Genomic DNA, 7,018 nt, shown 5'->3' on the forward strand with positions numbered 1-7,018 from the left:
ATGAATACTTGACAAATACTTGAAAGAAAACATCGCTATGATTCAGGAATAACATACTGTCTTAGAGGTAATTACCTTACTGGAAATTTCCTTTTTGATTTCTGTTCATTACTCTGCTCTGTCACTATTGTTATCTGATGAACATATATTTATTGTTCATCCAAAAAATGTGCAATTAATGTTGACAACTTAAAATAGTCTTCCTTTTAGTTTGCACAATAAATTTAGTAAAATATGCATTACTCTTTCTATATCATTCACCTCTGTAAATTCAAAATAGTTATTTTCTATTTTAATGACAGCTTAGATGTCAAAATAAGAAACATTTAATGTAAATTTTTGACCCTCTGCTGGAATCCTAAGAAGATGGATTCCTATGATAGAATAATTATTTTTAATACTCAAATAACAGGTGTAATAACATGCAGACCAAAGAAAGAAAAAAGCAACGAGAGAAAAAAATTGTGATTTTTTTTCCCTTGGAAAAAGGGAAAGGTAGGTAAATCTTAGAAAAAAATATTTTTAAGTGATAAATCTAAGATCACTAGTAATAGAGAAGACTAAAAATAATTTAGTATTAAAATTGAGCCATTAGATGTTAAAGGTAGGAAAAGAGAGAAAAGTAATATATACTATATGACCATAACCTCATATCCCATGGAACTGTGTACGGAAGACAAAATTGTAGTATAGAAAGAACTAGTTTAAAACCTCTGTGGCCACTTTTAAATCAGAACCTCAAATAATTAATTACTAATTTACTTTTGTTTTCCAATGGGGTTAAAACGCCCACATTACCCTTTTCATAGGAAGACTGTCACTTCCGACTCAAAAAATATGAGAAATATCTAGGCTTTATGTAAACATGTGATATTAGTTTTTGTTTCTCAGATAATCAAAAACTTCATATAAACTCATTGCTCTAAAAACATAGCAGTTATTTCTTTTTTTTAATCGTATTATTCAATTTTTATTATTTTTAAAAAATTTATTGGTGTGACATTGGTTAATAAAATTATATAGGTTTCAAGTGTAGAATTCAATAATACGTCACATGAGTATTGCATTGTGTGTTCACCATCCAAAGTCAAATCTCATTCTATCACCATATATTTGACCCCCTATAACCTTCCCCTTTTCCCTCTGGTAACCATTAAACTGTTGTCTACAAGTTTTTGTTTGTCTTGTTCATTTGTTGTTTTCAGTTTTATATCTCACATATGAGTGAAATCATATGGTTCTTAACTTTTTCTATGTGGTTCATTTCACTTAGCATGATTATCTCATATTGTCACAAATGGCAGAATTTTATCTTTTCTTATGGTTGAATAATATTCTATTGTATATATGTAGCATCTCTTCTTCTTCCACTTATCTATCAAAGGACACTTCAGTTGTTTTCACATCTTGACCACTGTAATAATGCTGTTGTGAACATTGGGATACACATATCTGTAGATAAATGTTTTCAAATTTGGAAGGTAGATACCCAGAAGAGGGATTCCTGGGTCACATGGTATTTCTATTTCTTAATTTCCTTCAGGAATCTCCATACTGTTTCCCATAGTGGCTATACCAGTTTAAGTTCCCACCAGCAGTGTATGAGGGTCCCTTTTCCCCCACAACCTCTCCAACATTTGTTATTACTTGTCTTATTGATGATAGCCATTCTTTAGAAAATTTAATTTTCAATCAAATTTTACCTGCTCTTAGTTCTTCTGTAGCACCTTTAAAAACCTGTAGGAGCTAAAATTTGCTACAATGTCATAATTAATACGACCTCACTCTCACCAGGGGAGAAAATTAAACAAGATTCCTAATAAATGCAGATCTTAATAATCAAGAATTTGCTTTTCTTCAAATAAAGCTGTTGTAAACTAAAGTTTTAGATATAAAACTTCCACTTCTACTCATTTACTTTACATGACTCCCAACATGTTAAACATAAACCTATGACACCTCATACATCAACTAAATATTTTAAAAATAAATATATTATTTGCCTTAAATTGTAATAATTTCCTAGTGACACTATCTACAAGCCTCTTAAAAATTCAATAATTAGGCACAAAAGCCCCATATTTAAATATACAAGAAAGTTATCAAAGCTATAATTTTCCTCTCAGTAATTCAGGAAAAGAAATTACTAAATTTCAAATATAGACATTAAAAAAGGTACTCTTTGTACATGGTTAAATGTCTCTATCAAATCTGGTTTTTAAAAAACTATGAGAAAAATAAAAATTTTACTAGATTAATATTTGCTAAAGAAAGAGAGAGAATCTCCTTTACATACAAAAGAAAAACATGGGGAAAACTTTTTATTTTATTTTTGCTTCTCGTTTAGATGAAAGAAGGTCAAGGATCACAGCACTCTGTAACATGTTTTACTACTCAGGTCTCAGAATTCAGTCTTTCATAATGATTATCACCCAAACTGATCCTGACTTTCTATATAAATTTCTACTAAGGCAATAGGACTCCTCTGTGAGAAGGAATTACAAAACCTAGATCCAATAATGTGTGGTATCTGTTATCAAAGTATAAATGGCAGGGAAGCTTTTATCTTTTCCATCTACACATGATTTCACAAAGGCCAAATTACTTTTGTGGTTTTAGGAGACACAGGGAAATTTTAGATCATATATCTTGATCTAATTTTGAATTTCATTCTTGGCCTCCTTGGGACAAATTTGTATTATGTTACAACAGTGTTCCCTTAGTGCACGTCCATAGAGAACTCACAGGAGAAATCGTCTACTTCTTCAAAAAGTCACTAAGGTATTATCCCTCGTTTTTGACACAGATTCAACATATAACGAACCATTGATTTGAAACCTCTGCTTTATATGTATTAGGTTTTTAATGAAATTTTGCTTCTTTATTTAATATATCTATCTTTCTGCATAGGAGTCCACATTTGGTAGTCTTTTTTTTTTTTTAAGGTTTGAAGCACTATTTTAAATTGTAAGGAAACGAAAGCCAAGTATGCTGATATATACATTATACTGTAGTTACTTTGTTCAGTAAATTATGTTGATTAGAATGAAATTTCGAGCTGAAAAGTTAGAGAGAAGAAATGTATTCTTCTTCTCGGAATTTCCATTGGCTTTGTTAACTTGCAGAAAAAAAATGCTCTGAACATACAGAATTTGGGAGGAACTAAAAAAGACTGGCAGTAGCCAAAGTCCATTTTATAACTTTACTATTTTCTTGCTTATTTTTGACAGGAGAATTATCTTAGAAAAAAGATGAGCCGGAACGTATCGAGATTTTAAATTTATAGTATTAGAATTCCTGTCTCCTCTTCTGAGCAAAACAAATAGATGTTTTTCCACCTTATTTGAAAATGACAATGTTTTTATGATTTTCTTTTTATGTTTGCAGTTTACCTAACCAATCATCATTTTCATTTGCAAGCTTGTGACTAAGAAAGGAAACAGCAATCCCTGACAGCTAAGCTATGGCTCTAAGAGATAGAACTTGTTCTCCTGTTGAATGTAAACTATTTCAGAGTTCATCATCAGATACAATCGCTCTAAATTGTGATAGAGATGGACCAGCACAATGCAACTTTTTAATCGTCTAAGCATAGATAAATATATGAAGTCTGTCTAAATCACAATAATGACCAAGCACTCTCTTTTTCATTATAACATGAGTTACTGATGCTTTCTTTTTAAATCAATTACAGCTTTAGACCTGTTCCATTTCTCCCACCAACTGCATAAAATATTATAGGAGACCCAATTATAGAATCACCTTTGCTTTCCAACAAGCGCTCAATGCAGAGCAAAACACTTCCTTCCTGAACCCTCTCTAAAATCACCTAATGGAAGCCCAAATCATAAAACTTCCTCTTCTTATCTTCTCACTGAGATGCCTCTTATTTCTCCATGATAAGCTGTCTTCCTTGTTGCAAGTTGCCAATAACCTAAACCTCATTTGCCAACACACGTGATCCTATAATATTTAACTAAAGGGTAGTAGCATAACTTGCATGGTAGTAATTTTGTACATGTAGAAAACTGCATATATATGACACTCTGTAAACATGTATGACCCTTTTGCATTTCCATTATTATATTTGTGTAAATGACCTCTTTTTTAGATGTGTGCACATGAGACTATCAGAATGGAAACTGAAACTTTAATTTCTCCTTAATTAACTTCTGTTAAATTAATACTTTAAACATGTAAACACTCAACATATATATTTCTCAGTGCCTGTTATATGGTGGACACTCATTCGTTCTTGGCAACAAATTGAGGAAATAATAATAGTGTTCTCACTCTTTATTTAAGGAGCTACTATGTGCCAGATATTGCCAGGGAAAGGGGCCTTGTGTAAATAGTAGCATTTAAATAACTGTGGAATAGAGAGAGAGTGTTAGTAAGAGGTGAGTGTTAAAACAATTTTCTATTTGTTAGAAGTTCTTGCTCTCGAGCTTATGTTCTTTTTAATCTTGTTTTAAAATCCAGCCAATTTCTTCGTGAGCTCACTTCTTTGTTGTAGTACTTTATGACAGGCAGTCAATAGTGTCAAAAAGCATGCAAACATGCTTACTCTTTCTTACCACTTTCCTGGACCACCTGCTTCTCAGTCACATCTGCCTTCCAGGAGACTGTAGATGACATTTTTACTAAATATTTTGCATTTGATAGTATGGATCTCTAGCTTTCCAGTCTGCTACCTCGTTTCTATGAATCCAACTGCTAAGCCAATGTCAAACATTTTATGTTTTTTTATTACAGCACCCCATTCTAAAGAACTAATTTCTCTGTTGGTTTAGTTATCATTTGCTGCTATAGATACACCTTGATTTACCAATGATTTAAGAAAATAAGAGCTTATTATTCATTCATATCACAGAGCAATGCTGGTACTCTAGCTGAGCAGCCTTACATCTGACCACTCAGGGACTCAGAACCCTCCTTGTGAGGCCACCATTCTCTATGTCCTCAGTGTCTTCTTCACTCTCCCAGAAGATAGGGAGAAAGGCTATGAGGGAAAGAACACTCTTAATATTGACCACTTGGCTTGAAATAGACATAGATAACCATTCTTATATTTTATTGGCCAGGACTCAGAAAATCACTTCACTTAAGTGCAAGAGAAATTGTAAAATATGGTCTAACAGGTTATGTGATAGGAAAATGAAATAGGTTTGGGTGAACATATCACAGTCTCTGCCAAGGAACTTCAAGCATTTCATTTTTTTATATTGATATGTTGTCACAGCTTTCCAAATCCACTGTAGCAAATGAATAGAAATAAACCTAGGGGAAACAATTTCTACGATATTTCTTTTCTGAACTGTCATTTTGTTCTTTAAACTTCAATTAAAGAACTGTCATTTGTTATGTGACTCATAAAAATTAGAGAGAACAACTGTTGTGCTTCAATTTGCATGCAAGTTCTCATTTAAAATGTTCTCTTAATATCAACCAGCTAGTTTAGAGCATTTATTCATAGACATTAACACTTTGTACAGATTTTAAGAAGAGAGAGAGAAAAAAAGCTAATTTTGCTTGTATTTCTATGACAGTTATTTTTTTCTATGATTTTGGGGACATGACTTAAATTTACCTAATTTCCAATTCCTGGGTTAAGGTTGATTCCTTCATTCCCATTGTTAAGTAAGAGCCTCTCTGACAATCTGGATGACAAAACTTTGAGCGCAAACTATGCAAGCTCTTCTATTTTTATAATAACGTTAGAATCATTCACAAGAAGAGGAAACAAAAATGCTGCTTGATGGTAGCTCTTGCTATTTTGAACATGTGGATTTGTTTTCTAAATTGGCATATAAAATTAATGTTTCAGAAGGCAGTTTTCTAGACTACTTCCTCGCAATATAAGAAATAAGATACTCTTAATTTTTTTTTTCTAAATCAAGGTGAAGGATGGCTAATATAATACATATTTAAAAGTTAGAGAGTTCTAAATAAGTTTATTTGATGGCTTGATGGCTTTGCTTTATGATCTTACTTATGCACTGTTATTTTAATCTTATGTTTCAAAATTGTTCCTTTTGTTTAGATAAGATGGTTTAAAATAGTCTAATCCTTGATTTTTAAGAAGACACATGAAGAAATAGGTTGGTGCATGGAGGAACTGAATAAAAAAATAAATTGATTCATTGATGCATATTTTTACAATAGTTCTTTTACGCAAATTAGTAGAGATATGCATCTTTCCTCTATTGTCAACATTATTGAGTATTACTGGTCTTGAAATGCCCACAGTGGGTAATTCTCAGCCAGGGACCCCGGTTCAAGGTTTCACCATGTTCTAACATCAACATTTGTGAAGAATTATTTTTTTTCCAGTTCTTATAAAGAAAGAAAATACTTCCCAACTGCTAGAAAGAATTCAGGTTTAAGCACTCAAACACTAAAATCTATGGAGATAAATCTGGTCACTCAATTACAGTCAACATGAGCTACATGAGTAGAGGGAAGGGAATAATCCTTCCAATAATTTGACATTCAGGTCCTTATTTGATCACTGTTCTTAACATCAGAAAACTATGTTGAAGAAGAAAAAAAGCAACATAAATGGGAAATTATAGATTATAATGCAAATTAAAGGATTAGGAATATAATAAATAATATAGAAATTGGGTAAACACTTAAAATTGGAATTATAGTATATTTTCACATATTGAATCTTATTTGAGAAGAATATATCTGAATTATTGAATGGAAAACTGATTACAACTTCGAAAACTTTAAGAAATTGATGAAGTAACATTTTACTCTTCAAGTATTCAGACTCAGTTGAACTCAACTTATAAAACTATAGATTAATTATAAAAGCAAATCAATACAAAATTTCTGAATACAGGATTAAATCTTATGCATATTATTGCATTTGCAAAGGGAGTGGCTACTCTGAAATATTCGGTCCAGACTCCCTTGATTTCATGCCATATGTTGTTACATTTAATTATTAAATAAGCCTGTTTCTCTTTCTATTGCTTTGGTATTGTGTTTAGTTCTAACTCATATTAAA

This window comes from Pteropus vampyrus, unplaced genomic scaffold (genome assembly GCF_000151845.1).
Source record: "Pteropus vampyrus isolate Shadow unplaced genomic scaffold, Pvam_2.0 Scaffold3, whole genome shotgun sequence".
NCBI classification, from domain to species: domain Eukaryota; kingdom Metazoa; phylum Chordata; class Mammalia; order Chiroptera; family Pteropodidae; genus Pteropus; species Pteropus vampyrus.